Source organism: Felis catus, chromosome C1, assembly GCF_018350175.1.
Source record: "Felis catus isolate Fca126 chromosome C1, F.catus_Fca126_mat1.0, whole genome shotgun sequence".
NCBI lineage: Eukaryota > Metazoa > Chordata > Mammalia > Carnivora > Felidae > Felis > Felis catus.
Window position 1 is genome coordinate 76,937,933 of NC_058375.1, and position 12,469 is coordinate 76,950,401.

At 42.5% G+C, this 12,469-nt stretch overlaps 1 long non-coding RNA gene across 1 annotated transcript in view; it reads right to left on the minus strand.

Moving 5' to 3' along the window:
* Positions 1-4,909: 4,909 nt before the first annotated feature.
* The window catches only part of LOC102902155, a 64,523-nt gene continuing 56,963 nt past the window's right edge, over positions 4,910-12,469 (minus strand). Inside the window, exon 3 of the long non-coding RNA XR_002744597.2 lies at positions 4,910-5,343. This is a non-coding gene — a long non-coding RNA (uncharacterized LOC102902155). The remainder of the gene's footprint in view (positions 5,344-12,469) is intronic.

Below are 12,469 nucleotides of genomic sequence, written 5' to 3' on the forward strand. Positions count from 1 at the left end.
ATTTATTTAACCATGAACTATATACTGCATCATAACAGAGGTTGCTATCTTGTAAGAGGCAGCAGGACAGAAAATCTGTCTGAACCAAGATAATCCTTATGTTCTCAGCAGTCTGAATATCACTTTCCTGGTTTTGACACCTTCTCCTCTCCGTAGAATTCTCAATTCATCTTCCTTAACATGGAGAGGGACTCTACCCAGAATCCTCAGCTTCACCATCAGCCATGCCTCAAGACTCTAGCTCCTTTCCTACCAACTGAAGCCCACACTGATGTCTTCCTCTCCTAACAACTTTTGCCTTTGTTGGCAGCACCAAACAGCACGTATTTTTAAAAATATCCTATTATCTGACATATATAACTTAAGACGTTCTTCCAATCATGCCTCTCTCCCCAGGCTTTGAAGGCATATCAGACACTTCTTAGACTTCATCTCATGTCCTCTCATCCCAACTTTTTTTTATCCCAACTTTTCCTGCAGCAAACAGCTGTGTTCAGAAATAAACAGACAGGGGTTCTTGTCTCAGCTGGATCATGAATTTATTAGACCTTCTAGCCTGAACTTCTCTGATAACCTGACTGAGTATCTGCAGGGATCTGCTGAGCACTCACACATATGCATTGAGAGGGATTAACATCCTTTGGAGAAACTCTTGACCAATAAGGGTGGAAACTGGTAGGTAGAGCCGCTCTCTTCTGCCTTTGTGCAGACAATATTGAGACACATTCTAAATGGCCCATAGTGATGACCAGCTTGATAATGTCCATTTTTATGGCTTTCTCTATAAGGAGTTTTGGGGAAGAAACATATGGATGGATTTATGAAGAAAGGAATAATGAGTGAGGATTACTGACTCTCATGTTAACGCCCATGAGCATCCTTCATAGTGAATCAATAGAGCATCAACAACCAAGTAGAGAGGATGACCTGTCTTCTGGATGTCAGTGAGCCTTTCTCTGTGGTCACTCCAGTACTGTGCAAGAGGTTCATGAATGACATGGCCATAATGACAGGGTTAGAGATGAGATGTGGACACAACAGTATCAACTCCCTTTCACCAAGGCTGATATAGTTCCTGCCATGGCTAATTATCCATCCTGGCAGCAGCACATTCTGGAACAGATAAAGCACCATCCTCAAGGGCACTAGCCAATTACTTGGTGGCATGGTGATCACATCAGACCCAATTCCATTACTGGAATTGGCACTGACTTTGGATATGGTTTTGCCTTCCTTGACCATCATGCTGCTGCCAATACTACTATCCAACACCACAATCTGAGTATTTATAGAATGCTTTCTTTGCTGGTATGGGATCCCCCACAACATTGTCTCAAATCAAAGGACCCATTTGATAGTAAAGGAGAGTGTGACAATGGGCACAGGACTATGAGAATGATTGGTCTTGCAATGTACTTCATCACCCAGTTAGTAGAATAATGGAATGGCCTATTAAAGTCTCATTTAAGGTGCCAGCTTGAGCATAATACCCTATAGGATTGGACTGCATCTGCCAACATGCAGTACATATACAGAACTAACAGTGCTGATTCTCCACAGCTAGAATATATGGGTCCAGGAATCAATGGGTAGAAATCAGATTGGTTCTTTTCACCATCATTCTCAATGATCCACTTGTGAAATTTTATTAAGGAAAATTGACTCGATTACTATGAGGAACTAGGGTTCTACATAATGGAGGTAGTAGGGCAGAAGAGAGTATTTCCTAGGACCCAGGGATTCAATGAGCCATCTTTTGGTGATAACGCCATGCCTGATAACTGTAAATGGAACTGCAGCCACTTCAGTCCAAAAGGGCTAAAGCTACTCACAACCCCTGGGGATGCAGATCTAAGTCACCCCATCTAGAAAGTAACCTAGACCAGCTGAAGTGCTGGCAAGGGAAATCTAGAATGAGTGGTGGAAGATGAAGATAATAAAGATCAATTACAGCCTTGGGACCAGTTGTAGCAATAGGGATTAGAGCTCATTACACTAACCTTCCTTTTTTTTTTTTTTTTTTTTTTTTTTTTTTAAGCTCTATGGTCAAATTGGGGCCTGAACTCACGAGTCCGAGAGTTGCATCCTCCATCAACTGAGCCAGCCAGGTGTCCCCACATTAACCTCCCTATATCAAGTCTTGACGGCTCTGTGAAGAAAAATAAAGCAGAATGAGGGGATAGAGAATAGCAGGGTGGGGTGATTATTTAACAAGAGTGGTCAGGGAAGCCTTCTCTGATTATGTGACATTTGAACAGAAATTTAAAGTAGAAGAGCAAGCCATATGAATACATAGGGAAGAACATTCCAGAGAGACATTAGCAAGTCCAGAGGTTCTGAAGCAGGAGCATAGTTGGTGCAATTAATGAGGCTAGTATTGCTGAAGGGGAGTGAACAAAGGAGAGCGCAATAAGAGATATACTCAGGAAGGTAACTGGAACCCAGACCATGAAGGGCATGGGAGTGAAGACTTTGAATTTCATTCTATGTAAAATAGGGAGCAGTCAGCAAATTTTGAGAAGATATGAGTGCTCTGTGAATTGGCTATACGGGGGTCAAGGATGGGTGCAAGAAGACCAGGTAAGGACTACTGCAGTAAGGTGTAAGGATCTCATTTAACATGGGTTTTAAGATGGATCTCATTTAAGATAGAGTTGCCAAACATTGGGTTTTGGATTAAAATTTGTGTCACTGTCCTTCCTGGCTGATTTTAAGCTACTCCTGAGCCAAGAAACAAACAAACAAAGAAACAAAAAAACCTCTTCTACTTTTTTTTTAAAATTTTTTAATGTTTATTTTTGAGAGAGAGAGAGACACAGAGCATGAGCAGGGGAGGGGCAAAGAGAGAGGGACACAGAATCCAATGCAGGATCCAGGCTCTGAGCTGTCACTAAAGAGCCCAACGCGGGGCTCGAAGTCATGAACCATGAGTGAGATCATGACCTGAGCCAAAGTCAGCCGCCCAACCGACTGAGCCACCCAGGTGCCCCAAACCTCTTCTACTTCTTACAAATCTTTTATAATGCATAATACAGCCCACTGGGTCTAGTGGTGAAGGCTCAGAAAATACCTATTATTTTACGATTAAAACACCCATTTGGTCTTTGCTAAGAACACACAGAGATAATGTCGCTCTACTGAAAAACAGAAGTGACATGTGGTTCCCAAGATCAGCTCTATGACTTTACCACAGATCCCCTGACCACACGCCAGAAAGTATGCTCCTCACTACAAACAAATCTACTCTTTGAATTCTCATAACAGCCCTGGAAGGTGGGGTTACACTGTACAAGTTTACAGATGAAGAAACAGAGACTTGGTTGGGAGTGTTGAGTAAGTTGCCAGTGCTCATTAATGAATAAGGGACAGAGCTCTGGACTTGAATCATGAGCTGTTCCCAGAGCCCATCCTCAACAATGACAACTCTGAGCTATTCGCCACAGAGAACTCTGGGAGAACTCTCACATTCTTTGGTGGCCTAATCTGATTTTTATAATCTTTCAGATTCATCTGATTATGAAAAATAGCTAACATTAACAGGAAAAGCTGATTTTTTCAGAAGTTTAATTTGCCTGAAAGAAAATAATTAGGGCAGTGATTCTATTTGTTTATTAACATCCCCCAGTTTAGAATGAGACTTTTGCTCTTGGAAATCATTTGCTCCAAAGACAAGAATGGGTGGGCATTTCATTCTAGCTCCTTTTATGTCTGTTGCAGTTATCCTGCCGTGTGACTTTTTTTTCTCAGAAAGCCATAGCACTGCCTTATTCCTACTTAAAAAAAAAAAAATCATTAGTGTAGTTGCATTGCAGAAGAAGGGAAAAAACAGATGTGTGATCTGCCCATGAAATAGAGTAGTTGCCCCACACGAGCTCAGCCTTTTTCATGTGCTAGCTGTGAGCCTGTCCTCATGCTGGGGTAGAGAAGCTCATTACTGCTCAGAGTAACCAAGAAACAGGGCTGGGCAAAAGGAAGAAGGAGACCAAAGGCCCAGAGTCCTCCCACCAAATTGGATCCTGGGAAGTCTGACACTGGGGCATCTACTATAGTCGCTCAGCAGCCACTTGCTTTTTATGACGAAACTGCAGGGATAAAGGAGGTCATTCTAGTAGACTAGAGCATCGCCCAGTATTTGCCAGTGGATAGAAGGGTCATGGGGTTGGTGGCCACGTGGTATAATGGGTGCAAAAGTAGCAGATACTCATTTGTCCAGACTGTAAATACCCAGTTTTGATGTTTTGTTGAATCTGCAGCTCTCCTAGAAGCATAATGAAGTGTCTGCAACTCAGAAAATCTTTCCAGGCTTAGAGAGTGCACCTCCTTCTCACTTTTCCTTGCCACTTCTATCCTCTTGGCTGCCCTCATGGTTTGCGCTGATGAACTTCTGCCACTGTACTGGGTGCACCCCGCCTAAATGGCATTTTAGCATGGATGTCCCCAGGTGCCTAGCAGCCTTGCCTAGATTAACGCGTCAGTGGCATATGGAGCAAATGGCCTGTCGTTCAGTCCCAGAGTCAGTTTAAAATATCTTCCAGGCTGCTGACTTCTTTGGCATGATGCCTGTGGCCCCAGTGTTTGAGGAAGGACAGCAACATTGTCGGAAAATTATATAGAGTGAATTTTCTTGTGTAAGAGCTAGAATCTGACTTTCCCCATCCTCTCGCTCTTCCCTCCTGGTATCTAAGGTAAATAAATAAGCATACCTTCTGAGGTGGAGTGCCTTGGACAAAAAATAATTTTGAGAAAATATTTTTTGTGTATGCCAGTTTCTTTTTTGGCCCCACATCTTGCTCTTCTTCCATAAAGCGAAGTACCTAGCTTGTGCTTTTCAAACACTGTTGCATTTGGTCCTCTTAAAAGCCCTCTGTGTCGGTATTTGCTCCATTTTGCAGACAAGAAAAACCGAGGCTCAGAGAGATTTTTTTTTAATGTTGCCAAAGCATACTACACAGAAGTGGCAGAGTGACAGTTCAGACCCAGGTCTTTTTACCCCACAGCACAAATTCTTTCCACTCTAAATCCAAGCAAAGACCATTGTCTGAACTGATACTGTGCCCACATCCAAGCATCTCTGGGGAGGGGGAGATTTTTCACTGCAGTTCAATGGGCAGAGCTCACAGTGGTCAGTGACTCCATAGGCGTTGTCAGCAAGAGCCCTGGGATTCTTCTTGTACAATCTCCTCATCATGCTCTTCTCTCAGTGTGTTTAATGGCGGGTCATTGTTACTGTTTAGTTGCCTGATGGGTTTCTCACTCCTAAATCCAAGTGACGAAGCAGATCCTGCTGTCCTTGGGATTATCCCCTCTTGATGAGTGATGACCTCAGGAGTGGAGACAGCTGACCTGCAGGCAGAGAGAGGGGGATGTCAAAGGTTCCTCCAGCTCAATTTGGATTGATGAACCGGAATAATTCTGGCAGCAGGGCTCATGGAATTGGCCTCAACCAGCAATCTTTCTCAATTTTTGTGTTGGAGTGGAGTGTTTAGGCAATTTTTCACTTACACCCTCTCTTTTCCACTTTAGGTATTTGAAAAGCACAATCACCTGGATTAGTTGTCACAGCACCAAACAATTATCGCTGAACAGAACTGCATTCACTGGCTACTCTTTCCTGCTTGTATGCTCTACTCTGCAAGAATCTTTCACTTAAAATGCCTCCCAGTTCTTTATTCTGTCATCAAAATGCTATACCGGCTTCAAGGCTTCGCTAAATCATCTCCAAGAAACCTCCTCCAAATCCATCTATCCAAATAAATTATGGAGTAATAATTATTATTCCAAATTTTTTACAATGATGATAATAATAGTATTTCCTTAAAATTGTCTCATTGTGTAGTTGCTTTCTTAAATAAGTAATATCTTTGGTCCAACATTTAAGTGTATACCTTGTACAAATCATCAAAGTGAAAAGTAAGTTCGCCAGTACCTGACCCTTCCAGAGATATTTTAAAACACACATGCTCTTTTAGGAGTGCCTGGGTGGCTTAGTCAGTTAAGCATCCAACTTCAGACCAGGTGATGATTTTGCAGTTCATGGGTTTGAGCCTCGTGTTGGGCTCTGTGCTGACAGCCAGAGCCTGGAGCCTGCTTCAGGTTCTGTGTCTCCCTCTCTCTCTGCCCCTCTCCTGCTCACGCTGTCTCTCAAAAATAAGTAAACGTTAAAAAAATTTTTTTTAAATAAAATATCCATGTGCTTTTTAAAAAAAAATCAAGATATGAGAATAATTGTTAACCTATATTAGCAATTATGTAAGAGATACTATGCTAAGCACTTTATATGAATTATATCATTGAATCCTCCCCACAAACTTATGAGATGGGTACTCATTATGCATATTTACAAATGAAGAAAGGAAGGCTCAGAAAAGTTAAGTAACTTGCCCATGATCACACAGTTATAACGTGGCAGAATTGGAGCTTGGCCTCAGGCTGTCTGACTGGAGAGCCCAAGCTCTTCACCACCATGCTATATGCCTTAAAACAACTCTCTAGTTGTGTCATGTACCTGTTTCTGGTTTTCCACCTGGATGAAAGGGTACTTGGGAAGAAAGGAAGCTGTACAGTATTGCTGAAGCAAAGTGTCATTGGGAATCAAATTCTGACTATGAGACTTACTAGCCGTGCGACCACAGGTTAAGTTTTCAAAATTCTCTGAACCACTGTTGTGGGAGAACGTTAACCTGAGAGAGAGATGGAGGTGTGGTGAGGATTAGGGGAAATAAGGAATGCAAAGCACCTGGCACATAAGAGGTATTCAGAAATGGTAGGTACATCATCAAGAGCCATGTCTTTTTTTAAAGATACATTTGCTGGCTTTTGCCCACACTGTATATTTGCACTGTCCTGTGCAGAGCTGGAAGGAAATGTCCATGTGATGTTTGAAATAATACATACAGAGTTAGGCTTTTGGATGGCAGGAAAATACCACACAGAGGTCCTGGAAAATAAACACAAGGTGAGAGGCTCTTGCACCTAATGCCAATGGGCTAGTTCAAAGTGAATGGACAGTTATTTTTTGGCTGTTCAAAGAAATGTACGGAGGAGTATGGAAGAACGGCCTGAAGATTGTATGCATTATAAACCTCCTCTGAGGTCAATATGCAGAAATGGAGTGTGGAGGAAAAGGGAGACTGAGGAAATACTCAAGGACTTTGCCTGGAACATTCTTCCCCCAGATACCCTCATGGTAACTCCTTCATCTCCTTCCAGTAACTCCTCAGGCATTTCTCCTGACCTCCAACTTGCCCCTGCCCCAACTTTATTTTTAATTTTTTTCATAATACTTTTCACTATCTATCACATGATACAATTATCCCATTTATTGCATTTGTTCCTCATTGTCTGACTTCAGCATGTATGCTCCTGGGGGCCGGGGTCTTTGTTTTTTTTCCCTGATGGATCCTAAGCACTCACAACAGTACCTGGCACCTGGTAGGTACTCAGTAAGTTTTTTTTTGGAGGAATATGTTTCTCAGATAAGGAAACAGGTTCAGTGACTTAGCCTGGATAAGTTTGCTAGTTAACAGCAGAGTCAAGACTAGAACTCAGTTTTTTTGCCTCCCAAAGCAGTGGTCTTTCAACAAAATCATTTTTCAAGATAGAGAAGTATATGTCTAGGATTAAGGAATGATTTGGCTGTTGAGAAATCCAGACAAAACTGGAAACGAGTGCATATAGACAAACTAACTGAACCATAAAAGTGACAGCAGGAAAAAATCAGAGATGTGGGTGGTTGTGTTGATTTTTTTTTTCAAAAATTTGTTTAAGTACCTGAGACTCTGCTGTCAGTTTATCTAGTGAAATAAGATTCATGATCAATGTGTGGAGACGGAAATTTCAGACCTCATTATACACAAACTGAAGATTATTCTTTTGCTGTCACTGCAGCATTTGACACGCCAGTGAAAACAAAAGGAAGTCTGTCTCAGATGCCCCTTTTAGCTTTGACAGATGTGGAAACGCATGAGTTTGGGACGTTAATTTTTGGTTGGATGTTAAATGTGAGCATGTCCAGAGATGATACCACCTAGCTCACGCCTGGCTGAAGCCCCAATGATGCAGAGAATTTCAGTCCAGGACATCATCCTCCATATCCCTACTTCCTTCTCTTATCCCAAAAACAAAGGCAGCCCTCCGCCTATTTCCAGGCTAATCCTCCACCTGAGCTTTTGGTCACAGCCCCTTCTCCTGTCACTTATTCCTTCTCTTGAATCTTAAACCTGTCTTTTCCCCACAACATGCAGATATGTTCAAATCTCCTCCATGCCAAGCAAGATAATGGAAACTTCCCAATAATCTCTTGAATCAGTTAGCTGTTGATGTGTAACAAAGTAGCCCAAAACAATGGCTTGAAACAATAAGCATTTTTATTATTCACAAACTGGTGAGTCATCTGGGCAGTTCTGTTGAGCTGGGCCAGGCTTCCCTGACTTTAGCTGGGCCTGAAATACTGACTGCACATCCTCATGAGTTATGCAGTCAGGTGGTAGGTCGGCAGGGTGGTCAAGGATGATCTCACTCACGTGCCTGGCAATTAGCAGGTTATTAATTATGGTGAAGTGGGTCACTGGGCCACTGATCACTTATCCAGCAACTTAGCACAGGTTTGTTCTCATGATAGCCACGCAGGATTTCAAGGGAGAGAGAGGGCAGAAGTACGCAAAGCCTTTTGAACTGGCACAACATCACAAGGCCAGCCCGGGAACAAAGAAATAGACTCTACTTCTCAATGAGAGGAGCTGCAAAGTCACAGCACAAAAGGTGTGAAGTCAGGAAGGGGTGAAGAATTAGGTCGGTTTTGCAGTATACTTTATCTCTCTTCATCCTTAAGCTTTTGCCCAAATATCTCTTTTCCAAACTTCTAGAGAGTAGCTGTCTCTTGCTTTGCCTACTTTCTTACCAACCAGTCACCCCTCACCCAAATGACTTCATCTTATTACCACTATCTCCATTTTTATGAAACTGCTCTCTTTAAAGACAACAACAATGCCTCAAATATCAAATATTATGAACTACTTTCAGCTTTCATCTTATTTAATCCCAATGCACAATTTGATCCATATGGTCATTCTCTCCTGCTTAAGGCTCTCCTCCCTAAGACTCTCCTCCCTTACCTTCTATGATTCACTCTCTTTTGGGTCTCCTTCTACCCCTCTGACCACTCCTTCTCAGATTCCTTGGCTGGTTCATGTTCCTCCTCTGGCCAGTCAATGTCAGTGTTTCCCATGTTTTTGTTGTCTTACTTTTCCTTTTCTTCCTTCCTTCCTTTCTCTCCCTTCTCATGCTGAACTCATTCTGGAATCTAATCTAGTCAAGTGGCTACCACCTATATGTATTTTTTTGTGTATGACAGAGAGAGAGAGAGAGAGAGAGAGAGAGAGAGAGAGAGAGAGAGAGAGAGAGAATGAGTGGAGGAATGAGACAAAGGGAGAGAGAGACAGAATTTCAAGCAGGCTCCATGCTAGGCGAGCCTGATGCAGGGTTTGATCTCATGGCCCTGGGATCATGACCTGAGCTGAAGTCAAGAATGGGAACACTCAACTGACTGAGCTACCCAGGAGCCCCGCGACATGCATCTTTATTCTAACTCGTTTGTTGACCTCCAGGAATAAAGTGTCAATGCCTACTGGATGTAGCTATGGGCTCCTCAGATGTTAAGTGTGCCTAAAACTGAGCTTAATATTTCTTCCAAAGTGTGAATCTATCTTCACTTTCTCTGTTAGCAGTTTTGCAACTCTTTCAAATCACTGAGCTAGAAACTGAGGACTGTCCTTAACACTTTCTGCCCTGGGCTTCCTACATCTCAGGATATTAAGTACTATTAATTCTATCTCCCAAGCACTCCTTCAGACCCACTCCCTCCTCCCTGCTGCTCCCTGAGTTCAGGCTCTCATCCTCTATCGCCCAAGTCAGTGCTGAAGCCTTTTACCAGCTCCCCTGACTCCTTTTTGCAGCCAGAGATCTTTCTGAAACACAAATCAAACTGTGTTATTCCTTTGCCTCATACACTTCCACTGGCTTATTTCTGCCAAGATCAAATGTGAACTTTGTATTAGATAGTGATCATCATTTGCCAAAAGAAAAAGTACTCCATGCCATTTAAGAAAAAGAAATTTAGGGGCACCCAGGTGGCTCAGTCGGTTAGGCATTCAACTTCAACTTAGGTCATGATCTCACAACTTGTGAGTTCGAGCCCCACATTGGGCTCTGTGCTGACAGCTCAGAGCCTGGAATCTGCTTCAGATTCTGTGTCTTCATCTCTCTCTCTGCCCTTCCCCTGCTCGGGCTCTGTCTCTCTCTCTCTCTGTCAAAAATAAATAAACATTAAAAAAAATTTTTAAAAAGAAAAAGAAGTTTATTTTAAAGAAAAAGGGATGGACTTTGGGTGATTATGATGTGTCAGTGAAAGTTCACCCTTGGTTTAAAAAAAAAAAAGTACCATTCTGGTGAGTGACGTTGGGAGATAATGATAAAAGGAGAGGCTTTGTTTGTGTGGGGGCAGGTGGTATATAGGAAATCTCTGTACCTTATTCTCACTTTTGTTGTAAACCTAAAACTGCTCTAATAAAAGAAAGTATTTGTTTTTTAAAAAGGAGGATTGGGCGTCTGGGTGGCTCAGTTGGTTAAGCGTCTGACTTTGGCTCAGGCCATGATCTCTCAGTTCATGAGTTCAAGCCCTACTTTGGGCTGTCTGCTGTCACCATGGATCCTGCTTCAGATTCTCTGCCTCCCTCTCTCTCTGCCCCTCCCCTGCTTCTGCTCTCTCTCTCTCTCTCAAAAATAAACATTAAAAATTTTTTAATAAAAAAATAAAACAAAAATAAAAAAGAAGAAGGAACCATGAAGAAAGGAAGGAAGGACTTTCACGAAGGAAGAAGTGCAGCTAAGCAGCAGGGGAGTTGCTAAGGATAATATCCCATGTCTGCTGGCTCCTCTCTTGCTGCCTTTAGTATCTCTGTTTCTTACTGTGACTCTACCCCATTCCCCTTCAGATTCCTCCCTACCCTCTCCTCACCACTCCCCACAAGTTCATCAAGGCACATTGCCCCCACAGGCATTCTTTTTTTTTTTAATGTTTATTTATTTAGAGACAAAGTGCAAGAGAGAGCCGGTGAGGGGCAGAGAGAGAGGAAGAGAGAATCCCAAGCAGCCAACGTGGGGCTCAATCCCACGAACCATCAGATCATGATCTGAGCTGAAATCAAGAGTCAGAAGCTTAATGGACGGAGTCACCTGGGTGCCCCGAGAAAGGAAATCTGATTGGCTTAGCTCATGGGTCAAGTAAGGTCATGCAGACAAAACATGACAGTCTGAGGTTCACACCTTCAGTAGGATCTCTAGAGAGGAGTGTTCTCAAAGACAGTGTGGGCTGAGAGGCAACTAGACAGGTCCACTATATTGCTTAATACAGCACAGCATTTTTCTAGTATCAGGTCCAGTTCTTCTCCACTGCTATGCACTATCCACTCCAACTACATAGAACTATTCTTCATCGCTTGATATGTTGTGCTGTTTCTCATATGCTATTCTCAATACCTGCCATATTCTTCCCCTCCTTAACTACTAGAAATCTCCTCTTTACTTTTTAATGGCCAGCTCAAATGTCACCTCATCTATAAAGCACACCCTTGTCCCTGTCAGTTGCTCTCTTCTCTGGAAATGCTTAGCACTTTGCACATAGCTCTATTTGACTATATATCACACCAAACTGAAACTGTTCGCCCCTCTGCTAGATTATGGGGTTTTTTTTGGGGGGGGGAGGGTTGTTTGTTTGTTTTTTAATTTGCAGGCACTATTCCCAACATCCGGTGTTCACACTTAGAGATCCAAAAAGTTTGTTGAATGGATGAAGATGTGAATGGCCAAAGTCTCTACATCACTGGTTTTCAAAGTGTGCTCCTGAAACAGTAGCATCAGCATCATTTGAGAACATGTTAGAAATACAAATTCTTGGGCCCCATCACAGAGCTACTGAATCAAAAGCTCTGAACGTAAGTGTGGTAGGCAGAATATTGGACCTATCCAAAGATATCCACGTCCTAATCCCTGAAAACTGTTAATATCTTATGTTACAAGGCAAGGAGGAATTAAAGTTGCAGATGGAATTAAGACTGCTAGTTGGCTGACTTTAAAATAGATTATCCAAAGTGGGCCCAATGCAATCACAAGGGTCCTTAAATGAGGAGACAGTAAAGTCAGAACCAAAGAGACAGGCATCATAAAAATGACTTGACAGCCACTGTTGGCTTTGAAGATGGAAGGGGAATTCTAACCAAGGAATGTGAGCTAGAAGCTGGATAAAGGCAAGAAAACAGATTCACCTCTGGAGCCTCCAGAATGGAACTCGGCCTACCGAAACTTTGATTTTTACACAGTGAGACCCATTTTGGAATTCTGACTTCCACCACTATAAGATAACAAATTTGTGTTGTTTTAAGCCATGAACTATGATAATTTGTTACAGCAGCCA